Source organism: Pipistrellus kuhlii, unplaced genomic scaffold (assembly GCF_014108245.1).
Source record: "Pipistrellus kuhlii isolate mPipKuh1 unplaced genomic scaffold, mPipKuh1.p scaffold_m20_p_8, whole genome shotgun sequence".
Classification (NCBI taxonomy): Eukaryota; Metazoa; Chordata; class Mammalia; order Chiroptera; family Vespertilionidae; genus Pipistrellus; species Pipistrellus kuhlii.
The window spans coordinates 6,566,591-6,594,561 of NW_023425584.1; the positions used below are offsets into that span (position 1 = coordinate 6,566,591).

A 27,971-nucleotide genomic window follows, 5' to 3' on the forward strand; every position below is an offset into this window, starting at 1 on the left:
TGCCACCCTCCACTCACACCCAGCAAACTGGAAACTCCCAAAGAACAGGAACCAACTGGACCCAAACAGTCCCATGGAGGAGAAACTCGGCGATGGAGTGGACTGCATAGCATCCAGACCTCTCTCCGCGGACGGACAAACATCAGACCCAAAGGTCCCATAAACTTCAGAATAATTACTTACTTTTGTGCTAAGACAGTGTTAGGCACACCCAAGTTCCCCCAAAAAATGTAGAATGGAGGAAATAATGACCTTTTCCCCCCAGGCAGGCACGGCTCAGGGGTTGATCATTGACCTATGAACCAAAAGGTCATGGTCAGGGCACATGCCCGGGTGACGGGCTCAATCCCCCATGGGGGACATGGAGGACGCAGCCAATCAATGATTTTCTCTCACCATTGATGTTTCTCTCTCTCTCTCCCTCTCCCTCACTCTCAGAAACCAATAAAAATAAAATTTAAAAAAAAAAGAATGACTTTTTTAAAAGTGAAGACGTATTTCCAAAATATCCCCAAATTGTTTAAATTTCGCTTTTCCTTGGACAACAGGCAACCACATTGAGAAAAGATTCAAGAATGAACTCCTGATTCACGTCTGCTCGAGTGCCTTAATATTGAAAAAGAAGATAAAAAGCACATCCATTTTTGAAAGAGCATAAGCTGATGAACAAAAATACCTTTTACCTAGCTACCCTATGCCCAGCACCAAATATTATAGGTAAGGTGAGAACCAGCTGGAGATAAACATACTCATTCACACATGATCGGATACCAGCGTATGAAGGAATGAGAACAAAGACGGCGTTGTTGGAAGTGAAAGGTCTGTGCAAGGTGCCACGGGATCCAGAGGGAAAGGCGAGAGGCCCCTGCTGGACGGCTCCCAGGTGGCTCCCGAGAGGAAGCAGGAAGCAGCCTGGGTCCTGAAGGGCAGCCATTGTTCAGCCAAGTAAATGGCGTTGCATGTCTTCACCCTCCTCGCCAGGCCCTGCAGCAGGGGGAAGCTCCTCAGAGGGGCTGGGATCCCTGGCCTGCTGGCACGCAGCTATGGAGGACCAGCCTAGAGCCCGGGTCTGGGGCAGGGAGGCCAGGCTCCCCGAGGGTGGCAGGGGTGGGAAGGCTCAGCTCGGCAGGGTTGCCGCCTGTTGGCACTGCAGCGGCATCCTGACCCTTTACCTAAGAACGTCACATACTACGGGCAAGAGCTGCTTCAGGGTCTGGAAGAGGAGCATGGGGCTGGACGAAAATTCTGGAAGGAAGAACCAGGCCAGCCATGGGGGATTTCCAGGGGAGGCTGGGAGGAGGGGAGGTCCGTGGTGGCCTCTCCCTAAGGAAGGCAGGAGAGGAGAAACTGAGGTGAGGGACGGGAAGTGACGTGGCCAGGGTCACTCAGAGGCAGAGCCAGGAAGACAACCCACCTCGCTCCTCCATCTACCAGCTCTACAACTTCAGGCATGTCAACCAACACTGCCGTGCCTCAGTTATCCTCCTGCAAAATGGGGCTAACCGCAGTCCCCTACCTCATGGGACTATTGTGGGGGAGGGCATTGTGGGATGATGTGTGTACACAGCAGGCAATCTGTCTGGCATAGGGGAAGCAGTCGGGCACATGAGCTGCTATACTTTTCGGGCTACCCGGGAACTTTCCACCAGGAGAGAAACCCCTTTCTCCCCGCATCCCCAAGCAAAGAACCCAGACTATAGTGTGAAGGTCACCCCTAGATCCACTCCAATTCCTCCTGGGCCACCTTTAGGAAGAGCCCTCGTGAGGCCCTTTCCCGGCTGCTCCTGTCTCTCTCTCTCTTTCTGTGTTTCTCCAGTGGACCCTGACCAGACACCGGCTCCTCGTCCCTACACCCCAGCTTTCCGGAGAAGCCTTGTGTGTGATGGCCGGCACCCCCCGCTGGCACGTTGCTGAGGCTCCTCGGGCCCATCCAACATCCCCATGTCGGGGTGGGATAAAGGGAGGCCTGTGCTCCCGGCCAAGCTCCCGCCCCGCCCCGGAACTCCCCGAGAGGCGTGTCCGCCAGCGGGACAATGCGGGGCGGCCCTGCCCGCCGCGGCAGTGCCAGCAGCGCGGCCCATCCGGGCTCGGATTAAAGGAGCCTGGGGAAGTGCCCAGGCGGAATAAAGCCCGAAACATCCTGGGGATGTGCCCCCTCCCTGGTGGGAAAACAGCAGAGAGGTTGAGGGTGTCGGCTGGGGTCTAATCGAGCTGCACCCGAACACACGTGGCACATGCATGCACACACGTGTGAACACAGAGCAGTTGCCCTGCACATATGGCTTCATCTCTGAGTGACCCACCCTGCGCCTGTCAGATGGGGCTGATGGTAACAGCCACCTCCTAGGGGTACAGGGATTCAGGCGGGCAGGCGCCTGCACAGCGCATGGACACAGTTAGGTGCTCAGTCCTGCTGATCACGGTGGGAAAGCCGAGTAATCGATAAATCGGCATCACCTGAACCCTCTGACCCTCTACCCCAGGTCAGATCCCAGCTCTGCTTCCAATGACTGACAGTCTGTCCTGCGGACAGTGACCTCCCCAAGGTCAGGCATCAGGACTGTAGAGGTCAGTGCGTGCCCCCAGGGGACGGTGGACAGAATAGTGCCTGGCTCATCTGATGAGAGTGGCTATATAGAGATTTGTTTTTTTAACTGACTTTACTTGACAATGACTTCTCTAAAAAAAAATTTTTTTTTTAAATCACACCCCCTAAAACCTATCCGATTTCACCCGGGCTAAGAAATGAAAGAGCTTCTCACAGGGACACCCCAGCACCCTCTTCAGAGCACCCCCTCCCAGACACCAGAGTTGAGGGCACAGGTAGGAAAATGAAGACTGCGTCCCGATCGAGCCATGAGCGGACAGAACGGCAAAGACAGGGTTTCAGCTCCACTTAAGCGAGGGCCCCACACGCAGGTGCCAGCAGGATGCGCAAGGGCTTCCCAGGACCTTCTCTGCAACACCAGCGTCTCAGCACTAGGTCCCAGGAGGTCGGAGAGCAGCCGCTGGGATCGGCGGAACAGAACTCCCACCTCCTTCTGCAGGCGGGGCAGGGTGAGCGTGGGGAAGGCTGTGAACGGACCCCCCACTCCCCAAGACCAGTGGGCTCAATAAGCAGTTGTGAAATCGCCTTCCTCGTGGGTCTCAAGAATTCACAGCATTCCAGGCCCCGGGAAACAGTGCCTGGCCGCTCCAAGGTCCTGGCAGCTCCAAGGTCCTGGCAGCTGACCCGGAAAGATCCTGACCTTGGCCTCTGAGGGATGTGTCACTCAGAGACTGGCTGAGGGCTGATGCCAAGAGGAACCTGGAGTGCAAGCCTGGTGTCACGGGCTGATTTGCTTAAGGCTAGGGACGAAAGCCCGGCTAAGCCAAAGGCCGCAGGCTCATTTCCTGCTCTGCTCGGCGCCCCCCAAGGATTTGAGCTTGGCCCCCTGAGACTCCCAAGAGACCCTCAGAACATTTGTCCAGCGCCCCAACATCAGAAGAAACGCATCTGGGAACTGAGAGAGACTCTGCCTGGTTTAAGCAAGGGGGCGCCCTGCTCAAATCCTCCTACAGGGACCCACACATCCATTGTCGCATTAAAAGAGAGCAGACGTCTGGCAATGATTTCCAAACCGCCATCAATTTATGGGCAATCTCAGTCAGACAGCATTCCAACGCTGGGCCCTGGGAGGTCCCCGGCTTTTACTTTTTAACTAAGCCTAACCAGTCGCACAGGTTTTTCAATAATGGTTCAGCTGAATTCCTTTGCTAATTGCAAAACAGGAGGTATTCCAAATGTATTCTGCACGCCTTTAACTCTCCCGACAAGCATTTCAGGCACGCGAGGTGTGTGCTCTCTCTTTACAGGGTTTTTGCACCTCCAAAATATCTAGCCTGACGCCAGACCGGCTGACATCTGTCTGCAAGAACCTGCCCTTCCCACACCCTTCTCCTCGGTGCTTCCTACAGCAGACACAAGGCACCTGACTAATGTCAGGGAGCAGAGAGCTCCAGGCAGCTGGAGAGCCAGCTGAGGCGTCTGGGGCCAACGCTCTTGCAGGTGTGTTCCTCCCCTGGCATCTGATTCTGTTAGGAGCCAGGGTCAGTCCTTTCTCCCTGCCCCGGTGATGTTGGGTTGAGCCTCTCGCACCATATAAAGTCCTTGCATGATGTTAATACTCTTGTTCCCAATCTTGATGTGGTTCTAAGATGTCTCCTTCCTAATGTGGCTTCATTTATTTTAGACCTTGGACTTGGATGTACACTGTCAATGACATTGTCACTCACAGAAGAACTGGGACAGACGAGTAAAAAAAATGCTACTGAAAACCGTGAACAACAACACGTAATAATAATAAACACAGCTGAGGATATACAAAGTTTCAGGAACTAAGCTAAGTTCTTGACCTCAACTATCTGTCTCATTTTATTATTATTATTTTATTTTTTCCTCACCAGGCAGATTTATGAAGAACAGGATTATATCTGTCTCATTTAATCCTCATAAAACCCCCATGCTTTAGGAACTAACTATATCTGCTTTATATAGGTGGTAAAAATTGAGACTCTGATAATTTAATTATTTTGTCAAGGGTCACACAGATCATACAAGTAGACACAGAGATTCAAACCCAAGCATCCTGATTCCACAGCCCACACCCCTGATCACGGGAAACTCAATACCTGGATATTTATTATTACTTTGATTCCTACTTAGATCACTTGGGGAAGCACAAATCATCCCAATCTAAAAACTTAACCCATGAACTGAGCACTTATAAAAAGCAAATATTATCCCACATTTAATATCAATGTCCAGCCCAGCTTATTAACACTTTCTTTGTAATCATTGTTCAAGGATATGTTTTATTTATCTTTTTAGAGAGAGGAATGGAGGGAAAGAGGGGGGGAGGGAGAGAAAGAGAGAAAGAAATATCATGTATGAGAGAAATATTGATTGGTTACCTCATGTACATGCCAAGTTCTTAGATACAGAGAACAGATTCGCGGTGGCCAGAGGCTGGGGTGGCGGGGCTGTAAAGGGTAACAGGGTCAAAGGTATAAACTTCCAGTAATAAAATCAATTAGTCACAGGGATGGAATGTACAGCATGGTGACTACAGCGAATAAGACTGTATTGTATGTTTACAAGATGCTAAGAGAGCAGATCTTAAAAACCCGCATCACAAGAAAAAAAATTCTGTTATGTATGGTGACAGATGTTAACTAGACTTACTGTGGTCATGATTTCCCAATGTATGCACATCCTGAGTCAGTGTGTTATACACCTGAAACTAAAATAGTGTTGAATGTCAATTACACTATATAATAAAAGGGTAATATGCAAATCGACCAAACTGCGGAATGACCGGTTACTATGATGCACACTGACCACAAGGGGGCAGACACTCTACACAGGAGCTGCCCCGGGTGATCAGTGCGCACCTATAAGCCAGGCTGACAGCTGATGAGCGCAGCAGTGGTGGTGGCAGCACTAAGGAGGTCTGACTGTGACTTACGCATCAGTCAGACATCCCCCAAGGGTTCCCAGACTGCTAAAGGGTGAAGGCTGGGCCCCCAAGTGCACAATGTGTGCATCAGGCCTCTGGTATCTTAATAAAAAGAAATGTTTTGAGTTGCTAAGAACCTAGGCTGGCCAACTCAGGGAAGCCACTGACCCTCTGCACATGTGAGGACACATGGCTACATGACCGTGTTTCCCCGAAAATAAGACATCTTCCGAAAATAAGACCTACTTACAGGTTTCCTTCTGAGTGAAATATAAGGCATACCCCCAAAAATAAGACCCCCCCCCCAGGCTAAACGTGAGAGATTTGGTCCACTGATTCTGAAAGAAATGGAGTCACAAGAAATTCATCAGGAAATTCAGGAATTGGATTGTTTGATGATGTTCCAGAAGATGACGACATGATTGTCACTGAATAAATGAGTAAATTCTTGATACTGTAGGATTCACAGTTTGTCTGGTTTGTGTTGACAACTACCGTACTACCGTACCGTATACAGGTAATAAATTTCCTTTATTTTCATTTAACAATAAATGTGTACCGTATTCTTCTTCATGGAAAAATAAGACATCCCCTGAAAATAAGACCTAGCGCATCTTTGGGAGCAAAAATTAATATAAGACACTGTCTTATTTTCGGGGAAACAGGGTAGGAAGCGGCCAGGCTCCTTGTAGAAACCAGCCTCCTCCAGAGCAAGGAGTGGGGTAGGAGGTCTAGGACGTGGGGAGGGAGGGAGGAAGCTGCCCCAGAGATAGTTATTTGGGGGACAGGAAGGTACAAGTTTCAGGTCTTTGCAGGACCCCAATCATTTTGTCACCACCTGTTGGTGTGGATGGCTGGGCAGAGAATAGGGTGATGGTCCTTTTCCTCAGAATGCCACTCTGATAAGCCACAGATATCCAGCTCAGGGCCAAGTCCTAACAGTGGTCATGACCCATTGGAAATGACACATGCTTTGCAACCAAGAGCATTAATAATGGCTAATATTTGTTGAGTACATACACCCTCTAGCTTACTATTGGAACCCAAGATCATCGCCTTCCCGGCATGCCATGCGGGAGAAATGAAAGCACAGGTTAAAGGCCAGGTACCCTGCCCACAGGCACAAGCTGGGAAGGGACCCTGCAGGGATCAGAGCTCATTCGGTATTCCGAGCAATCACTGCTGACGCACATGGATTTCCTAGCAAGACAGGCCACCGACCACACCCTTGGGACAATGAAGTGCGTCCCTATTTCCCTGGGGAGGGTGTTCTGGGCCCATGAGGTGCTGCTTTTAAAAAGGAGGACATGCCCTGGCTCTTGTACTGGACCCCAAATTACAGAGACAGCGACCACCCTGGAAAGGCCTTTGGAAGTCGCCTCCTGCTGGGGTTCCCAAAGGGCTGAGAGGATGAGAGATGTAGGGGCCCCGCATGCCCAGACAGGCTGGGGCAGTTACGTGAGAGGCACAGGACGGTCTGCACCCCTGAGTGCAGCGGAAGGGAAGGTTCCACTTGAAGACGTAGCTCCATTGGTAGAAACGTGTGAAAACCCAGTGTCCTTGTTTTACGGGGAACCTGGGGACCACGAGGAACAGTGCTTCGCTCTGAAGGAACAGACTCCCCTGTTCCCGAGGGGGAGGGGCGCAAGGGTGGGCAGGCCAATGACGCTAGGTTCGAGTCCTGGTTCTGCCACTTACGTTCTCTAAACTCAGTTTAGTATATGGCAGTGGTCGGCAAACTCATCAGTCAACAGAGCCAAATACCAACAGTACAACGATTGAAATTTCTTTGGAGAGCCAAAATTTTTAAACTTAAACTTCTTCGAACACCACTTCTTCAACATAAACTCACCCAGGCTGTGGAAGAGTCACACTCAAGGGGCCAAAGAGCCACATGTGGCTCTCGAGCCGCAGTTTGCCGACCACGGGTATATGGAAAATGAGAGTAACTGTTTCTTTCTGGTTGGACTCTATAAACAATGAAATGAGCTATGGGCAGGTAAGGGCTGGCTGGAGGGGGTCAATGGAAGGAAAAAAGGGACATATGTAATACTTTCAACAATAAGTACCATATTTTTCGGACCATAAGACGCTCCGGACCATAAGACGCACCAGTTTTTAGAGAAGGGAAATGAAGAAAAAAAGATTCTGAAACAAATAGTGTCCTAAAATATTTTATGTGCATTAAAACCCAACATCACAGTCATAAACACATGTAATCAACCCTGTAAAGTAAACAGCAGCATTTAGAACCATTTTAGAGCCGGGCAAGCACACAGAGACCACACAGAGCCGGGCAAGTAAAAAAACTTTTTTTAAAAGTATATGTGTAGGCTATATTTGGACCATAAGACGCAGGGACTTTTTCCCCCCACTTCTGGGGGGGGGAAAAGTGCGTCTTATGGTCCGAAAAATATGGTAATTATTTAAAGAAAAAAAAGACATGAGCTAAGGAATAGGAAGCCCTAGGAAGACTGTGAGTGGCAGAGGCTTGGGAACGCCTACTCAGGACCAGGTTCAGATCCTGGCACTTGCACCCCCAACCTTGTGATGATGAGCAGGTCTCCTAGCACTTCCACCTCCAGCGGTGTGACTATGGACAGATCAGTTCAGTTCTTTGAGCCCTCATCCTGCATCTGCTTCACTGGCATGAGAATCCCTCCCTTACCCGTGTGGGGAGGCTGGGCTCTTATGAAGCACACACAGCACATTGCCTGAGACATAACAGATGCTCAATTAACACCTGCTATTCTCGTCACAGCACTCTGTGACTTCTCTGGCGCCTCGCTTGGGAGACTGTGGGTGCCAGGGAGCCCGCACCAGGAATCGCAACCGCCTCCAAGGTGTGCAATACCCAGGAATCTCAGACGGCGCTTAGGTCTCTGGGTAACGAGTGGAACATGACTTAGGAGGCCCCACCTCACAGCCCCCTCAGAAAGAATGTGTCGATGATTGTACCTCATTTCTCTCTCTCTCTCTCTCTCTCTCTCTCTCTCTCTCTCTCTCTCTCTCTCTCTCTCTCAGAGAAGGAAAAAATTAAAGGCAAGAACTTCAAGGTCAGGTTCACTTCCCTGCATACTCCTCCTGAGCTAAAGGGAAATTTCAAGAATGCAGTCCCTGGGCCCAGTTTACGTTCTGCCCTCTCAGTATCCAGGATACAGGAGGGACCTGTGGCATCTGGCCCCACCAATCAGCCTCCTCCGTGATCCTGTTGGGGGCAGGGCCTGCCTCTGGTTCTGGGAGAAGCACTGCTGCTCAGCTGTCTCTTAGGCAGCCAGGTGACTCCCAGAAGTCTTTTCTGGAGAGAGCGGATCCCAGGCCACCCCCCAAGACCCTCCAGTTTGATGTATTATGTCCCTGGGTGCAGTGAGGGGACCTACGGAAGGGTGGCATGGGAATGGCGTCTTCTTTCGGCAATCATTGGAAGAATTTGCATTTTTAACCAAAGCCGCAGTGTTTAAGGACTACATCACATTACTTTCCCCTTTATCTTTCTACTCTCTTAACTATTGCTTTGCCTGCTCCTCTCATTCCCAGGCACTGACCTCCCCACCAAGGCAAGGTGGGTTTTCCTAAATTCCTTTCCTTTTTAGTGGGCCTGGGGCACAGGGGCCAGGAATTCACTAAAGGTGGCAAAAAGCTGTATCTTCTTCTTTAAAAAAAAAATGTATTTTTTTAAATTGATTTCAGAGAGGAAGGGAGAAGGAGAGAGAGATAGAAACATCAATGATGAGAATCACTGATCAGCTGCTTCCTGCAAGCCCCCTCCTGGAGATCGAGCCCACAAACTGAGCATATGTTCTTTACCGGAATCAAACACGGGAGGGACCCTTCAGTTCGCAGGCCGATGTTCTATCCTCCGAACCAAATCGGCTAGAGCAGCGGTCAGCAAACTCATTAGTCAACAGAGCTACATATCAACTGTACAAGGATTGAAATTTCCTTCGAGAGCCAAATTTTTAAACATAAACTTCTAACACCACTTCTTCAAAATAGACTCGCCCAGGCCGTGGTGTTTTGTGGAAGAGCCACACTCAAGGCGCCAAAGAGCCGCATGTGGCTGTGAGCCGCAGTTTGCCGACCATGGGGCTAGGGCAAAAGGCTGTGTCTTCTAATTGCAGGGTCATCAGCATGGCTCCAGACTTATAAACACGCCAAAACCAGGCAGATTAAGTTTTAACTTTCGCTGGCAGGACACCTGCTCCAGGAACCCCTCCGCCCCCTACCTCGCAAGATTTACAACAGAAAAGTAAACATTTACCCTGGTTAAGATTTACCAAAAGGAAGTGTGGCCTGGAATGCATCCTTTGAAGTTCAGTCTCAAAAGAAGCAGGAGGAGCCTTTTTAAATACATAAGATGAGAAACCTCGAAACCTTCGAGGCGCTGTCTGACTTGGGCCTTCTCCATTTGACACCTGGGCCTTGAGGCCAGCAGTGGTAACATCCTAAGCATAACTCAGGTCTCTGCGGGGGGCGGGGGGGAGAAGGGTGTGGGATCAGACAGCAATGCAAACGAGTGCCTCTTGGCACTCTGAAGCAGACTTTTCCTCCTGGCTGAGATATTGGGAAGCGGGGAGGAAGAGAAGGGCCCCTCACCAGAGGGGAGCCAAAGGGCATGGCTGACTTCATGACTGGGAAAGGCCCTGGGCCCCCGCTGGGCCCTGCAGAATGGGCTCATTTTCTTATTGCCCTGTGTCTGTTTCATTGGAGGTGGGTGAAGGGGAGGGGGGGGGGCCTACACCAGCTCAGGACAGGCGCTGGCTGAGTAAGTACCAGACACCATGACAAACAAAGTCACCAGACAGTGAGGTCCCGCAGACAGTTTTGAAGAACAGGAAGTGGAGAAATTCCCCGGACAACCCCCACGATGGCTGGTGTTAGCCAATGGAAATGCTCTACTCCCGTGTTTCCCAAACTTTTGACATATGTGTACCCATTCTATAATTTTCATAACGCTGAGTACCTCTCGTACTCATGAGAACGTAGAATTAGGCGCAGCTAAGCACGGTGCAGTGCATATCCCCACCAAACTCTTCCCGTACCCCTGGGGGTACGTGTACCACACTTTGGGAAACACTGCTACTTGGAAGAGGAAGAACCACCATGGTTGTGTGGCATCGGTATCCAATCAGAGCCTTCAGCAATAGCACCTTCAGGCGCAGCCAACCAAGAATCCTGGCCACCTGGGGCAGGTCCCAGGTGATGATGGCAAGCATCTCGAAGTGAAGGCGGAGCTGATGAAGAAAGGACTCGCCCAAACCAGCACCGTTCCTAATGACTCTGTCCTGGGCGCCTGCTGGCCGTTTACCTGCTGAGTGAACTCGTCTTCAGTAGCGCCCTGTGAGGCAGGCGCAAATCCTTGCCTTGCAGAGATCACCACGGCTAGCTAATCTGGCTAAGGTTTGCAAATGAAGCTCAGGTTGCAAATGATGCTCAAGCCTCCAAATGGAAGACGCAGCAAAAGCCCGCAGCCTGGGATGCTACCGTGTTTCCCCGAAAATAAGACATCCTCCGAAAATAAGACCTACTTACAGGTTTCCTTCTGAGTGAAATATAAGGCATCCCCCAAAAAATAAGACCCTCCCCCAGGCTAAACATGAGAGATTTGGTCCACTGATTCTGAAAGAAATGGAGTCACAAGAAATTCACCAGGAAATTCAGGAATTGGATTGTTATGATGATGTTCCAGAGATGATGATATGATTGTCATTGAATAAATGAGTAAATTCTTGATACTGTAGGATTCACAGTTTGTCTGGTTTGTGTTGACAACTACCGTACTACCGTACCGTATACAGGTAATAAATTTCCTTTATTTTCATTTAACAATAAATGTGTACCATATTCTTCTTCAGGGAAAAATAAGACATCCCCTGAAAATATGACCTAGCGCATCCTTGGGAGCAAAAATTAATATAAGACACTGTCCTATTTTCGGAGAAACAGGGTAGAAGCAGCACTGAACCTCCTAAACTGTGGGCAGCCCAGCTCAGCAGGGGGGACTTCAGCTGGGTAACCATGAGCCTGTCACTCAACCTTCTACTGGTCGTTTTGATTTCACTTCTGTCTTCAGCAGCAGCGTTCTGTTTTTTTTTTGTGTGTGTTTTAAATATATTTTATTGATTTTTTACAGAGAGGAAGGATAGAGTCAGAAACATCGGTAGAAGAGAAACATCAATCAGTTGCCTCCTGCACACCTCCTACTGGAGATGTTTCCGCAACCAAGGTACATGCCCTTAGCCGGAATCGAACCTGGGACCTTTCAGTCCGTAGACCGAAGCTCTAGCCACTGAGCAAAACCAGTTAGGGCCAGCAGCAGTATTTTGGTGGGTTACACAGTAGAGGAAAAAGTCCAGACACATCCACACACTTGCTCCAACTTTCTTGCTGATCCAGCTGAGCTTCTGGAATTTTACCAGCACGAATGCCACAGATTCAGGCCATGCTTCCTCCTTGCTCCTGGATTCCCCATGGTCCCTCTAACATGAGCTTCTGTTCTCACTCTAGGTCCCTCCAGAGTTGGGAAGGCAGCCAACTCAATGCTACAACTGCACCATTTTATTTTGTGTGTGTGTTTAAATTGATTTCAGTGAGGCAGGGAGAGGGAGAGATAGAAACATCAATGATCAAAATCATTGATCGGCTGCCTTCTGCACGCCCCCTACGGGGGATCAGGCCTGCAACCTGGCATGTGACCTTGACTGGAATCGAACCCGGGACCCTTCAGTCTGCAGGCCGACGCTCTACCCACTGAGCCAAACCAGCTAGGGCCACCGCACCATTTTACACTTGGGCATTTGTTAGGAGAACCTCCACCAGCACTGGCCTCCCGTGGTTCTTCAATCAAACTCAGCTCCAGCAAGGCCTCCTCTGCACTTGGCGAGACAGAGCTCACCGGAGCCTCTGAGCATTTGCACTTGCTGCCTCCAGCTTCCAGAACCTCATCAAGCCCAATCTCACTCACAGGAACACCCCGGCTCTGATTCTGAATTTGATCCAAGGACCAAAATGAAGAACCCTATTTCTCAGCAGTTCTAAAGCTCAAGGTCCCGAACTGTCCATCGGGGATGACAAGATTGAGCTCCCACGGTGTCCAGGAAGAGCTAATGACACCCAAGAAGGTAAAACTCTTCATCGTAAACATTCCAGAATTCACTATGTGCTGGCCCTTTAACACACCATTTGAATGAGTCAATATTAGACATGCTTGTCAGAAACAAATACAAAAATACAGGGCACAGGGTGAACAGTTGAACCAATCAATAAATGAAGGCATGGAGGGAAGTAGAGTGGGAGGGATGTGAGAAGGCCAGTGGGGCCCTGAGTCATACTGAGAAGTTTTGGGGTTTTATTTTTGTTTTTAATATATTTTTATTTATTTCAGAGAGGAAGGGAGAGGGAGGAGAGAGAGATAGAAACATCAATGATGAGAGAGAATCATTGATCGGCCGCCTCCTGCACGCCCCTACTGGGGTCGAGCCCGCGACCTGGGCATGTGGCCTTCAGTTCGCAGGCCGATGCTCAATCCACTGAGCCAAAGCAGCTAGGGCAAGTTTTGGGGTTTTCTACGGGCATTGGAGAACCATGACAAGTTCTGAGAAGGGGAACAATTTGCTCTGGGGAAGCTCTCTGGGAGGAAATTCCCAAAGTAGTTGCAACGTGAGTTGCTGGTAGGTGATCAGGGAGCCTGGCCACGCCCTTAGCCTGTTACAACAGCGGATGCACAGGATGGCACCGTAACTCAGACGGTGGCTATGGGGACCCCGAAAAGCAAAGGACTGGTAGAACGGTGGGGCAGACCTCAACTACCCAGAGGTCTCTACATTTCTGTCCCATCAAATATGCAGATTTGCAGAGATAAGCGCTCCCAAATGTTTTTTGTTCTAGGTCTCAAGTGTGGCATAAGGCTGTCATGCCAGGGTCCTGAACCACTAACGTTTACCACTAACGTATTCACCTCATTACCTTCAAATAAAACAAAATTAAACAGAAAGAAATCACTGCTGTACACTATGCTCGCAGCAGCATTACTCACAATAGCGAAAGGTGGCGACAACCCCAGTGTCCATCTATTGATAGATAAATAGATACATGGGACATACAACGGAGTGTTATCCAGCCTTTAAAATTCTGTCTAGCTGTGGTGGCTCAGTGGTTAGGCATCAAGCTATGAACCAGGAGGTCATGGTTCCATTCCCAATCAGGGCACATGCCTGGGTTTCGAGCTTGATCCCCAGTAGGGGCGTGCAGGAGGCAGCTGATCAATGATTTTATTGGAAATCAATAAAAATAAATTTAAAAAAAAGGAAATTCTGACACCTGCTCCAACATGGACGATCTCAGAAACAGACATAATACCAAGTGAAGTAAGCCAGTCACAAAACCGCAAGTACTGCCTGACTCCATTTCCATGGAACACCCAGAGTAGTGAAACTCAGACAGGAAGTGGAATGTTGTTGCCAGGGGCTGAGGAAGGGGTACACGAGGAGTTAGTGTTTCATGGGGACAGAGCTCTGGAGTTGGGTGGTGGGGAAGGTTGCACAATAACGTGAATATGTCTATCATCGCTGAACTGTACACTAAAAAAAATGCCTCACTGCAAATTTTATATTAAGTGCATGTCACCACATTTTTTTTTTAAGTTCAAAAGAAATCAATCCATCAACCAACCAACCAACCAACCAACCAACCAATCACTGCTGGGCTTCCAGCAAACTGGCCCACCTGAACACAATGTAAAGCCCTGCCAATCAGGCACCCCCCCACCAGGGAACCTCCTCCTCTCCAAGGAGACTTTTCATTATCGCTTAAAAATTCCCCTAAGTCATCAACAAACGACAAGTGTTGGCGAGGTTGCGGAGAAAAAGGAACCCTCGTGCACTGCTGGTGGGAATGCAGACTGGTGCAACCACTGTGGAGAACAGTGTGGAGTTTCCTCAAAAAACTGAAAATGGAACTCCCATTTGACCCAGTAATCCCACTCCTAGGAATATATCCCAAGAAACTAGAAACACCAATCAGAACGGATATATGCACCCCTATGTTCATAGCAGCACAATCTACAATAGCCAGAATTTGGAAACAGCCTAGGTGCCCGTCAGCAGATGATTGGATCCAAAAACTATGGTACATCTACACAATGGAATGCTATGCTGCCATAAAAAAGAAGGAATTCTCATCATTTGCAGCAACCTGGATGGAATTGGAGAACATCATGCTGAGTGAAATAAGCCAATCAATGAAAGAGAAACACCACATGACCCCACTCATTTGTGGATAATAAAGATCATTATAAACTGATGAACCAAAAGATAGATATAGAGACAGTAAAGCAACAAGCAGACTGTCAAATTACAGCGGGGAGAGGAGGAGGATCTGGGGGAGATAATAGATCAACCGAAGGACTTGTATACATGCATATAAATACAACCAATGGACATAAAACTCTGGGGAGGGAGGGGATGTGTGGGAGGGAGAGAGGGGGGAAAAATCAATAAAATATGTAAAAAAAAAAAAAAAAATCCCCTAAGTCCTTCCCCTGCCCCACCTGGTGCTGACTCAGCCCCTTTTAGTGTCTGCAAGGCAGGAGCCAGACTGAGGGGAAACACTGCTCATCACCCTGTGTCCTGGGACACCGGGACCCCACCCCTTCCCAACCCCAGGAACCATGACCCCGCCTCCTGGCTGACATCTTAGGTGAGACTGGCAGGTTCCAGATAAAGGCTTATGGCGAGAAGAGGTGGAGTCCCCAGTAGGAACTATCTAGAAGGGCTGTGGTCAGAGAGGCCCGGGGCCAGCCGGGCACAGAAAGGACACAGTGGTCCCAATGCTGAGCACAGAATGAGGCCGTGAGGCTCTGCTTGCTTCTGCCCACATCGGTCCTCCTCCCTGGCTCAAAGGAGATGAGCCGGGAAGGAAGCAGTGTGTCCATCCAGCCTTCCCCGCACAGTGAGCTGGGAAACTTAGTCTACTGAAAGCAGGCACTTATATGTGTGTTTTGCCCTCAGCTATTGGGTGTGTATACGCTTAGGATTATCCTGTCTTCTTGCTGACTTGGCCATTTATGACAAAGCTTTCCCCCTGTATCTGGTAATACTCCTGTTTTCAGTCTACCTTGTGCGTATGTTGTCGTTATAGGCATCCCAAGTGGTTGTTGGTTTTTTGTTTTTGTTTGTTTTTGGTTAGTATTTGTATGGTATATAATCTGTCTGTATATGGATATTTAAAGTTACTCTTTTGCAGGCAACCCACAACACATGAGTCTTGTTTTTACCCAACCTGACAGTATGTGCCTTTTAGCTGGAGTGTGCAGTCCATTTACTTTCCATGAATTATTGATGCAACTGGACTGATGTCTACCAAGTTGCCTATGGTTTCTCATTTGTCTCATCTGTTTAACTCCTTTGTTTCCCTTAAAAGAAATCCAGCCATAATGCACTATTATTGTATTTACTTTAAACGGTCAATTATCTTTTAAGGAAATCAAATTTTATAACGTTAAAGTCTTTTCTATTTCTGGTGTACGTAATTTCTCATGCAGACCCAAGTTTCCACCTGATGTCCTTTTCTTTCAGCCTGAAGAATTTCTATTAACATTTTTTGTTGTGTAAGTCTGCTGGTAAGAACTCCTCTCAGCTTTTATCTGAAAATGCACTGATTTTGCTCTCATTTAAAAAAAAAATCTTTATTTCTTTTTTAAAAAATATATATTTTGTATTGATTTCAGAGAGGGGGAGAGAGATAGAAACATCAATGATGAGAGAGAATCACTGATTGGCTGCTTCCTGCATGCCCACAACCCTGACATGTGCCCTGGCCAGGAATTGAATAGGAATTGAACGGTGACCTCTTGGTTCATAGGCCAACAGCTCCACCATGGAGCTATGCCAGCCGAGCAAAAATCTTTATTTCTTAAAAATTTTTTTAAATCCTCACCCAGGGCTATATTTTTATTTATTTTAGAAAGGAAGACATAGATAGGTTGCTTCCCCTATGCACCCTGATCTGAACCTGAAACCTGGATGGGGTGGGTATGTGGCCTACCTGAGAATCAAACCCATGACCTCTCAGTATACAGACAGAACTCCAACCTATTGAGCCACACCAGCCAAGGCTGTGCTCGTTTTCTAACGATACTTTTGTTGGGTAGAGAACTGGAGGCCAATAGTTTCCTTCCCCTCTCTCAGCACCTTAGAAATTATTACCCCATTTCTTTTTTCACTTGCGCTGTTTCTGATGAGAGGTCAGAGATCATTCCTACTGTTCTCTTTCGTTTTTTAGCCATTTGGCTGGTGTTTCTAGGTGTGGTTTTCCACGTGATTACCTCGCTCGGGGTTGGATGAGCTTCTTAGATCTGTGGGTTGATATGTTCCATCATCCTGGAACTTTTCAGTCAATGTCTCCTTCCCACTTCACAAAGTCAGTAAGGAACGGAGCGTTCCCAGCATGAAAGCCGGGCAGTTAGGCTTCTAGGATATAGCTGCTTTAACAGTATGTTTTACTGCCTTTCAAGCTTTGAAATGACCGGAGTTATACTGTTTAAAAAGTGTCTGTGTAGTGCTCCCTCCAGCAGCACATATACTAAAAAACACACAATTAGAACGATATAGAGAAGATTAGACTGGCCCCTGAGCAAGAATGACACGCAAATTCATGAAGCGTTCCATTAAAAAAAAAAAAAAGTATCTGTGCAGATGCTCACCTTCAGTAATCATTAGGGAAATGCAAACCAAAACCAGAAGTCACATCGTTACACATTCATTTAGGATGGGGTATATTGGTGGGGGTGTGGCGAAACTGGAGCCCATGCGCACTGCTGGTGGGAATGGGAAGTGGTGCAGCCACTACTTATGACAGAGGCCTCGTCCATGACAGGCAAAAAGTGGAAGCAGCCCGGCCGGTGTGGCTCAGTGGTTGAGTGCTGACCTATGAACCAGGAGGTCATGATTCAATTCCTAGTCAGGGCACACTGGGGTGGCGGGCTCGATCCCCAATGCGGGGTGTACATGAGTGAGCCAATCAAGGATTCTCTCTCATCATGCATGTTTCTCTCTCTCCCTCCCTTTCCCTGCCTTTCTGAAATATATAAAAAAAATTTTTTAAATAAGTAAATATTTTTTTAAAACCAAAGTGGAAGCAGCCCAAGTGTCTGGGAACAAAGGACTGGATATACCAAAGCTGGTACCTACATACAATGGAAATCTACTCAGCCTTAAACAAGGGAATTCTGCTATGAGCTCCGTATGGATGGATCTTAACGACACAGCACTTAGTGGAATAGGCCAGTCACGAGAGACAGGCACGGAGATTCCATTCACAGGAGGTCCCCAGAGCGGTCAGGTGTGTGGAGACAGAGAGTAGAATGGGGGCTTGCCAGGGGCTGTGGGGAGGAGAGAAAGGGAGTCGGTGTCTAATGGGGATGGAGTTTCAGTTTTGTAAGATGAAAAGAGCTTATCTTCCACCAGGTGGTGATGGGTGGTGATGGCGCCACAGGGATGGGAATGAACTGAAAAACCATGAAGGTCGCTATGTTAAAATGGTGTCTTTTATGGTATGTATGTTTTACCCCAACGAAAAGCAACTCTTTAAAAAGCAAACTAAAACACAGTATCTGTGAAATAAACCTCAGAACATTTACTATGATCATTACAGTTGCAAGTATCCTGAATTACAGTCTAACTTTAAAAAAAAAATAATGGGGTGCTGACTGCATTTCTGAACTTCTGGGAACCGAGAGAACACTGGCAAACAGATTAGGTACTGTGTGGCCTTGCCTGGGTTCGCATGCCGAGCCAAAGAGGTGATTAGCGAGTTTACCCTACTGATTTCTAATCAGAAAGGTAAAAAAAAAAAAAAAAATTCCTTTGTCACCGCGAGCAGGAACAAAGGGCCAATGAGTCCGGGAGTTATACAGTCAGAGCTGGTCACGCAGTGTCACAGGGCCTGCCACCGCCTCTCTATCGCGGCATTCCGCCTGCGCGCACACACATTCCCACAAAGCCAGGGTTCTCATGACGTCATCGGCGATCGCTGTGCACCGACAACGCCTCATTCCTGGTGGTGTGGCCCTTCCCTAAGGCAGGCAGAGTCCCTGCATGCCAACGGGGACATTCGGGGGACGTACTCCAGGAGTCTAGCAATTAGATCTAAATGGTCCCCTACGCTCGCCTGTCCTTCCCACAGGATCCTGCCCCTCTCTTCCCGGGGAGGAGGATACTGGGGATGCTGGAGGAGGAGAGGACTCTCTCTGCAAAGGCTCATGTGCTCATGTCTCCAAAGAGCTGTGGCTCCTCAGAGGGCGGGAGGCAAAGGGGAAATGGGAGAGGAGGTCTCAGCAGGGGAGAGCCCTTGGTAAAGTGCCTGGGAAATGACCAAATGCTTACACTGTGGGTCGTCACAACCACTTGCTCAGCACATTGAGCCACGCTGCCAGCCAACCACTAGGCTACACCAACCATTGGGCCATGCCAACCACTTGGCCACACCAACCATCAGGCCACGCCAACCACCAGGCCACGCCAACCACCAGGCCACACCAACCACTAGGTCACACCAACCACTGAGCCATGCCAACCACTGAGCCATGCCAACCACTGTGCCGTGCCAACCACCAGGCCACGCTAACTACTGAGCAACGTAAACCATTGGGCCATATCAACCACTGGGCCACGCCAACCACCAGGCCATGTCTCTGTCTTCACTACAGAGCAGGGCCTGTGGGATCCAGCTGCCTACAGGCTCTAGGAAGGAGGCAAGAATTTCCTCCAGAGCCCGGGCTCCAGCCGCTGCACCCAGGAGAGTGTGAGGCTTCACTAATTCTCCAGTCAGGACACACCCACAAAACGCTGAGAAATGGCGGAGAACTCAGGGAGCGTTAGCAACGTCGCCTCAATGTGCCCGGCGACCTCCAGGGACACTGCAGCACCAACAGGCACTAGGATGCAGAAACCCAACCCTCTTGCCAGCTGGCTGTGTGATCCTGAAAGGGTCCCTAACCTCTCTGGGCTTCCGCTGCCTCAAATGGAAGGAGAGGACAGCAAAACAGTAACTGTCTATACAACCCCTCAGTCAACGGCAGCGTCACAGTCTCCAGCAAGGCGGGGGTGGGGGCCTCTTTCTATTTCTAGCTCCACGAGGCTAATGTCAGTGGGGTCACAGCAACTAATAATATTTCTGAACTTTGTTTTTTGAATATGAAACCTTGACCCAGTGATAACACGAATATCTTCCTCCTGACAGCAAACCAAGTGAAACTGAAAGGAAGTGGATCCAGAGATAACATCCTTATGAAAAAAAGCACAAAAGCAGCCCACTAATCACCTCGAATCTTATAATCCCTGACCCCCCCATGGAATTCCGGCAAACACCGAGAGGATTCAGATCCAGCCCGCATTTAACTAAACTGGACGCTACCCTTGCACCAATCCCATTCGAGGAGCATGTGCCGAGGAGCCCTCAGCTGCTCTGCCTAGAGTGCAGCCAATCCTTTCCTCTCCGAGAACCAAGCCCGGCTCTGACCCTCCTTGGGCCTGAGAGGGCCAGCTGCCCTCGCCCTGACCTCACGCACTAAGAGGCTGGTCTGTCTCCTGTTCTGAGGTCCCCTGGGGTCACAGCACTCCGAACTGACCCTACAGTCTCCAGGTCAGGCCTTCCCGAAGCCACCCTTCCCGCCACCCCCCCAGCAGTCCCCAGAGGTGCCCCCTTCTTTCCCTTCCTCTCCCCCCCCCTCCCCGCAGACACCCAGAGGAGCTGGCAGGAGGCAGCGTGGCCAGACTGGAAAAGCAGGTTCCCTGGTGCTCCGGTTCTTAATAATAAGGAAATGCATTCTGCTTTCCCCAAGCCGGTGATGGGCAGGATTCTTCAAATGGTAGGCGCCTGGCTCTCCCTTCACCACAAAGAGTAAGACAGGGCTTCTCCTATCTTCACGGGATTTCTGGTGGGTCAACAGTTCCTGTTTTGGCGAACGGCCATTCGGAGCCTCACACGGAAAATCACGGTAGCAGGCTCTGAGGAACGCTAGTGGGAAAGGGCCCTAGAGAGGTTCATGGCCCGATAGTTCTATTCTCCGACTCCTCCGGCCTGTCATTCCGGCCACCCTGGGTTGGAGGTCACACCCAGGGCGAGCAAACTGTCCCAAACCGGTGGGCTGTGCCCCTGCCAACCTGAGCCCTGGGCTCTCCTTGGGTCTGATGCTTGCCCGCTGGTTCCAACGCTGGACCTAGGAGTGGACTGACCAAGAGAAGAGTCAGAGGGTGGCAGTTTCTTATTGGAAGCATCTGCTCAACCACCTCTGCTCTGCAGCTTGCCTCTCGGCCGCACATTCATTCACTCACTCCCTCATTCATTCATTCATTTGCACCGATGATGTGTAAACCTTTGTGCCAGGCCTGGGGAGACAGAGAGGAAGCTTCACCACTCCTAGAGAACACAGGCATGAAAAATGACAGCCATGTGGCAGATTCGTGTTGGAGGAGTGACGGCTAACCCCTCCATGAGCCGGGACCAAGATGGCCAGGCAGGCTTCCTAGAAGAGGCGACCGTTAGCTGTGTGCAGCAGTGCAGCGAGGGGTATCAGCAGGCAGGGTGCACCCATGGCTCATGCACAGGGAAGAGAGTGCCTCGTGGGGCAGGGGACGGAGAGGGTTTCAAGTTTAAGGGGTACTAGGATCTTCTGGGAAGCATATTTAAAAATGCAAATTCCTGCCCTAACTGGTTTGGCTCCGTGGATAGAGCATCAGCCTGTGGACTGAAGGGTCCTGGGTTCGACTCCCATCAAGGGCACATGCCCCGGTTGTGATTTTAATTCAGCGGGTTCCAGGGAGGGCCCAAGAGTCTGCATTTCACACGCTCCCTGGGCGAGTCTAACGCAGGCTGTCTGCGGACCACACTCTGAGAGAACCGAAGCAATGGGGCAGGGAGCCATTTGCGGCTTTGATGGAATGCTGGCTTATATTCTTGGAATGCCCCCAAAGGGACTTTGGACAGCTCACTCATGACTCGTCCTTCAGTCATTCTACACAGACACACATACACATAACCTCCAAAGAGCTGGACACGCATGAGGGAGGGGGAGGGGAGCCTGGCTCACACCCCCGGGGCTGTCACCGTGTTCCCCCGGGAAGAGGGGGTGTTATCTCAGGAATGTGCTGGGGCAAGGTCCAGGCTTCTGCCCGAACGCTGTTCACAGGTGAGCCAGGGCCCGGAGCGGTGACGGGAAAACCCGCTGGAATCCGGCCACACACCCTCACCACCCTGCCCCGGGCAGGGCCTGGCTGTGCACAGGCCCTCTTCCAGCCTGAGCTGGCTGGCCCCCACCCTCCGATCCCTGGTCCCCCACAGGGAGCCTGACCTCTGCTGCCCCGTGTGACCCGCCTGGGTTCCCCTGGCTGGACTAGGGGTTGAGGGGCGGGATCTGGCTCAGTCAGCCTAAGTCGTGGCTGAAGGCTCCTTTTCTGTTAGTCCCCTCATGGCAATATTTCTGTCCTGTTTGGACCCGTTCATTTCGCTGGTTCAAGTCCCGGCCTGGGAAGCTGATCTGCGAACCCAGACCTCCAGTGTTCTGAGGGCTAGAATCCTGCCTTTGTGATCTCTGCCAAGTGCCCGGGGCCACGTCATCATTACGTGTTACAGCCAACAGACACTGCCCTGCTGCAGGGTTCCCACCTTCTGACCGCCCCGTGCTCCCCGTGCCCATGACCTGCTCCCTGCACAGCCTGCGTCTCTGGCTCTGCCCTCTGGCATCTGACCCCGCGGGTGGAGCTGCTGGGGCCTCAGCACCCTGCCATTTCTCAGCAGATGGGGTTCCCTTTCAACTGAGCCCCCGGCTTCCATCCTGATTCTATTCCAACGTGAGGCTCTGGGGACCGGCTGCCTTGGCACTGTGTTTACAACTGACTGTAATAATCCACTGCTTACTAACATGTCTATGTGCTGAGTCCTACATCAGAGCTGGTAAGAGGCAGTCAGCCACAGAAAAAAAACCAAGAGCAGGTTATGCAAACCTGAGCAGCATTGAAGGCCAGGCCAGTGCTGCTCAAACACGAGCATGTGTTGGGATCAGGTCAGAACACAGCTGCTGATTCCGTGGACCTGGCATTCTGCATTTCTAACGAGCTCCCAGGCAATGCCACCATGCTGGTCCACGGCCTTGCTTGGGTGGTACTGGGCAGCAGAGGGCAGCCTCCTAGGGAGGGACCCGGGCCCAGTGGGCAGGGAGCCAGCTTAGGCTGCAGAGAAGGTCTCTAAGCGGCCCTGTGGTCTGCCTGGGCCTTCCTGGCTGAGGGTGGTGAGGAGGGGAGGATGGATTCCAGCGGGTTTTCCCATCATCGCTTGTGGGGTCTGGCTCACCTGCCACACTTCAGCAGCAAGAGGGTCTGGCTCACACAATGAATGGAGGATGGCCCCGGGGGGGGGCGGGGGCGGGGAGCAGAAGCTGGGCTCAGGATCTAACATGTGCTTGGCCATAGTAACCATCAGGTCCTGCCTTTGGCCACAGCATTCAGAACGATTTACTGTGAGGTTCTGAGTGAGAGTGAGTGAGGGATGCCAACTAGATTGGTGGCACACGACTCTCCGAGCCCGGCCATAGTTCCTCGTATCAGGTGAGTCCAGTTCAAGGCCAGCTCCGTGATCTTTCCAAATCAGCATCGGCCCCAAGAATTTGAATTTGGAGACACCGAGTTAGCTCTGGCTGCTGAGCTGAAGGGTTATGAGGTACACTAGCACCGTGAAGGCCCATGAGTCACCCACAAACTAACGCTGCCATGATGTCACAACTGGTAACATTTCTGAGCACTTCTTCTGAGCCCTGCTCTCTGCTAGGTGCCTTCAGTGAGGAAATTCATACTGTAATCTCACAATAACCCTTCGAAGTGGATGACAGCCTAAGGACGTAAGCTCTGGAGCCATATGGCCTGAGCGCGAATCCAGCTCTGCCTCTTTCTAGCTGTGTGACCTTGGGCAAATGACCTCGCCTCTCTGTGCCTCCACTTCCTCATCTCTAAACGGGGATAGTCACAGGAGGTTAGTGTGACAGTTAAGCTGATAAACTGTAAAACACATAGAGCAGCACCAGGCATGCCGCTGGTTTTTAAAAAACCAACTGTGCTCAGGAACACAGCTCGCTGCCCCTGCTCTGAGAGAGGGACGTCTGCTAAGACAGGAGGAGAGAGCAAGCAGCAAGGTCTGGCTCTCCAGACAGACCCTGAGCGAAGGGAAGAAGCTGCCACTGCAGCCGTCACAGTAGTGAGAGGGGCTCTGTCAGAATTCCCAGGACCAAGTCAGGGCTGCTCACCCCGACTTACAGATCGGGGAAGAATATGCATTTTGGGGGCGGACAGACTGGGTTCGCATCCCAGTTCTGCCACTGGTTGGCTGTGCAATCCTGGGCAAGTGTTCCCATTCTCTCAGCCTCAGTTTCCCCCTCAGCAGGAGGGAGAGGGTACCAGTTCTTCCTTCGCAGGGTTGCTACGAGAATTAAATGGGACGATGCGTGCCAAGCACACAGCCCAGATCCTGACACAATCTGAAGTCTTAATAGATGCTCGCTATTATTTGCTCCTAACCACGGGCTACGATCGCTATGGTGACAGCATCTGCACTCCCCATCCTCCCGCCGTCTCAGGGACACAGATGTGCGCCTGAAACCTGGACCGGGCTCCGCGGAGGGCAGAGATCAGACAAAAGGGGGCCCCCACTCCCACGCCTACAACTCTGAAGGAACTCTGGCCAGTTTATGTCACAGCATTCCAGCGAAAACGGGAGGTGAGAGATGTTCACATGAAGGCAGTCATGAGCCCAAATCTCTCCGATGACCTAACACAGCAGGAAAGAAACACTAGTGAGAAGGCTGAGAGGAGAGTCCAAGCCTTGGTCAAGAGGAACAGTCCTGGACTCTGCCTCCCTGGCAGTTAAGAGGGTTCTTGGAGGGGAGGATCTTGCCTCTTCCCCAGTCCTCCCCTACACCCTCTGGAGCTGAAGGGGGCTGAGCGGGCCCAGAGACCCTCTCGCTGAAGAGCCACTGAGGAACAGGGAGGACCGTTTCCTTGGGTTCCCCCCCGCCTCCCCAGGAGGGATATATAATTCTGTACATTCTATAAAGAAAAGAAAACTCCTTCTGACCTCCTGCTTCCCCGTGACTTCCGTTCATAATGGTGTCCTGCCACCATGCAGGCCTCAGGTCAGCAGAGAAACAATAGTTCTCACCCTGGGCAATCCCAGCGTGGCCGGCTAAGGGCTGGCCATCTGGGAGCCACTTCCTTTAGCTCTCTTAGCATAAGAAGGGGGGCCACGGGACCTCACCTGGGGCTTCAGTTTCCCAGGCTGTAAAACGGGGAGAATGTGAGGCCTCCTCCTAGGGTACAGTGAAGAGTCCACGCCTCCTCCTCCGGAGCTGTTGGAAATGCAAATCCCCGGCTTCCCTGCGGGTTAACAAGCCCTCCGGGGGTTCTGAGCTTCCCCAGTTTGACCACTGAGGCTCCACAAGGATAGCCTCTTTGCTGGTTAATTACTGCTGACTCCCTGGGCAGATTACAGACACTCTACCCATTTACAGGCCTGATCCTAAATACTTTCAAATGGCTGACCAAGTCTGAGCAATAGGAGGGGGGCAGGGGGGAGATATCGGCAAAACCGGCATTTCTACCCTTCGTTGCACAGCTTGTTGACCACCCCTCAGCCGGATCTGTGAGCTGGAGACCACCTGCCCTGCACCCCCTGCACGCCAGCACGTAGCCAGGGCCCAGCTCACCTCCGCCAGGCTCTGCAGTGCTCTACCCCAGGCACCGAGGCCTCCCGCTCCAAGTCCGAGCTCACATCCCCACTGCCCACAGGAGTCAGAGTCTGCCCCTGCACCTTCCTAAGATGTGTTTGAAAAACAACAACAAACAAACCAACAAACAAACAAACCTCTAAGAGAACATTGAGCCCGTCATCTTCCGGTGTATCTCTTTAACTGGGTGCCCATCTCCCGTGTCAGCAGGGACTTTGCTCTGATCCTCCTGAACTGGCAACACAGCCGGAGCCCAGGGGGCACCCAATAAATACCTGCGGAGGGAATGGCCCGCTGGGTGGGACGAAAACCCCAGTGCCCTTCTGTGCGGCCACGAGGCTAACGTCAGCGGTTCTCAAACACGGGTAGGAGGGGGCTTCTGAGTGAAGGGCCGGGGGGGGGGGGGGGGGTCACACCGTTCCACACCAATCCCAACGTCTTCCAGCGCCCGCCCCGGCCTCCGAGCTCTGCCATGACAACTGCAGTTCATTGCCCTGCTTCCCACGCAGCCCGGTGCCAGCTCACTGGCACGAGTCACCGCGCTGCAGAAATTCCTAAGAAGGGCTTGCCTCCGATAAGGCCCGGGAGAGAGAATATATTGATTTACTTATGTAACGAGCACCGCCAAGGTGGCTCGGAGGTGCTGATGTCACCGTGGCTCACCGGGGAGAGACCTGAGCTGGCAAGGACGGGACACAGTCTGCAGCTCCTCTTCCGACGCCCGTGCGGGGGAAGGAGTCCCAGTGGGAGAGGAAGCCCGAGGCACTGGGCTGAGACTTGCCATGTCTGGTGCCGTTTCCTCCTCAGCTCCACCCCCGGGGTGGGCAGGTGCTGCTCACACAGCCGAGAAGGAACCTGGTCAAGGTCATTTACGAGGCATCAAGGACAGAGCCAGGACCCGACCTGGCATCCTCTGGAGATCCCAGCGAAGGCCTTACCTACCGCAGGGCACAGTGTGTGTGTGTGGAGGGGGGCAAACCAACGTTTGGCTGGGACCCCACAGACATTTCTCTCCGGCGTGAACAAGGTGTCTACATGCTGATGGGTGTGTTTCTGTGTATTTCTCTGTTAAAAGTCCCTTTCCCCTTACACAGGATGTATTCTAGATCTGTTCACCCGACACCTATTAATACATACTTTTATTAACCAATGTCACCGCAATAAGTCCAATTAAAAAATAAAAAAGTCCCCTTTCCCTTTGCTGACCGTCTTCTCTCCTCCCTTTTTCTCTCCAAATTCACTGAGCGCAGCGGTACAAAGAGTAAGGCCTTGAAATCAGACGGGCCTAGATTCAGACGCCAACCCTGCCTCTTTCTACCTCTGTGACCTTGACTTTGCCACTCAGCTGTTCTTAGCCTTTGTTTCCTCACTTGCAAAATGCCAGGAAAACATTATAATCAACAGTGCTTGGCCTGTGACAGGCACTGGATCAAGGTGACTCTGGGTAACTGCGGTACGTTCAAGATCCTTGAAGTCATCACCAGGTGCAGGGATTGCCCTCCTTGTCAGTGACACAAAGACAATGCACTTGGAAGGAAATTCCTGGAATACACGGCGGCGACAGGGCTCGCAGGGCTGGAGCCAGCCAAGGAGAGCCCCGACAGATGCAGGATTGGACGGCTGTCCCAGGATCATCTCATCTCAGCCATCCGATCCCTGCTTCTTGATACCTGACCCTTCCACGTCGGGTCCCAGTCGGTGGATCCTGCGGGCTGGGCTGCCCCAGGAGTGAATCACACAGGTGACTGCCACCAGGCGGGGAGGAAGCTGGCGTGGGGATGGCCCGGCTGCCACCGAACCAGGCCTGGTGACAGCAGGCAGCCGGCCGGCCCGGGAAAGGCAGCAGCTGCCGCTGGCCCAGCCCGGCTGCCAGAGAGTGATAAATGGAAGGGGGGGGGGGGGGGGGGGGAAGGACGGGGGGGGGGGGGGGGGGGAGAAAAAGCCAACAAAGGTGTCCCTAATCTTGATGCAGCTTCCTTTTTTTTTTTTTCCTTTTCTTTTCTGGCCGACCATTGTACGAGAACTTAAGCCTCGGTCCTTTTTCTTAGGCAGACATTTGAAACGGAGAGATCCCGTTTCTTCCCAACGGCGAGATGTCATGGGTAGAAGCTTTGAGGGGGGAATTGGGGGAGGGGGGAGGGGGCATGGGACCCCACCACACTTGTCCTTTTCTTCCTCCTCGCCCCCCGCCTCTACCCCACACCCTCTCCCCCGGCGGGCCTCTTTACAGAACGCCCTATGTTCCCCCCACACCACAACAGTGAGCGCCTGTCCCCCCTTCCTCCGTCTCCCCCCATCGTTTTGGCAAGAGGCTTTCTGCTCCAGAGCTGGAGGCTTAATGGCCTGCTGGGTGGAGGTTAAATAACAAAACGCCACTGTATCCAGTTTCTGTGTTTTCTCTTCTTTTATCTCACTCTGAAACAGGGATTCAAGGCGGCCGGGAGGCTCCGGAGCCTGTCGCTGGCTCGCCGTTCTACTGAAGGGTGTGCGGCCCGCGGGCCCTCTCTGTGCAGGGAGAGGCCGGGCAGGAATTTGTCACGGGGACTCAGCCTCGATCCAGCCCTCAGCCCTGTCCCAGTGGACGTGCTAGGTCATCCGAGCCATTTCATTTCTCTAAAGGGCGTGCCTTTCTCTTAGCCAGGCCCCTCACGGAGCTGGGGCTGTGGATCTTGGTGGAGAGAGTGCCCGACACTGAGCCCTGACAG

At 51.3% G+C, this 27,971-nt stretch overlaps 1 protein-coding gene and 1 pseudogene across 1 annotated transcript in view; one reads left to right on the plus strand and one right to left on the minus strand.

Moving 5' to 3' along the window:
* The window catches only part of WWC1 (WW and C2 domain containing 1), a 123,858-nt gene that overhangs the window by 87,836 nt on the left and 8,051 nt on the right, over positions 1–27,971 (minus strand). The gene's annotated exons all lie outside the window — the stretch shown is intronic.
* Positions 17,075–17,170, plus strand: LOC118711922 (annotated as a pseudogene).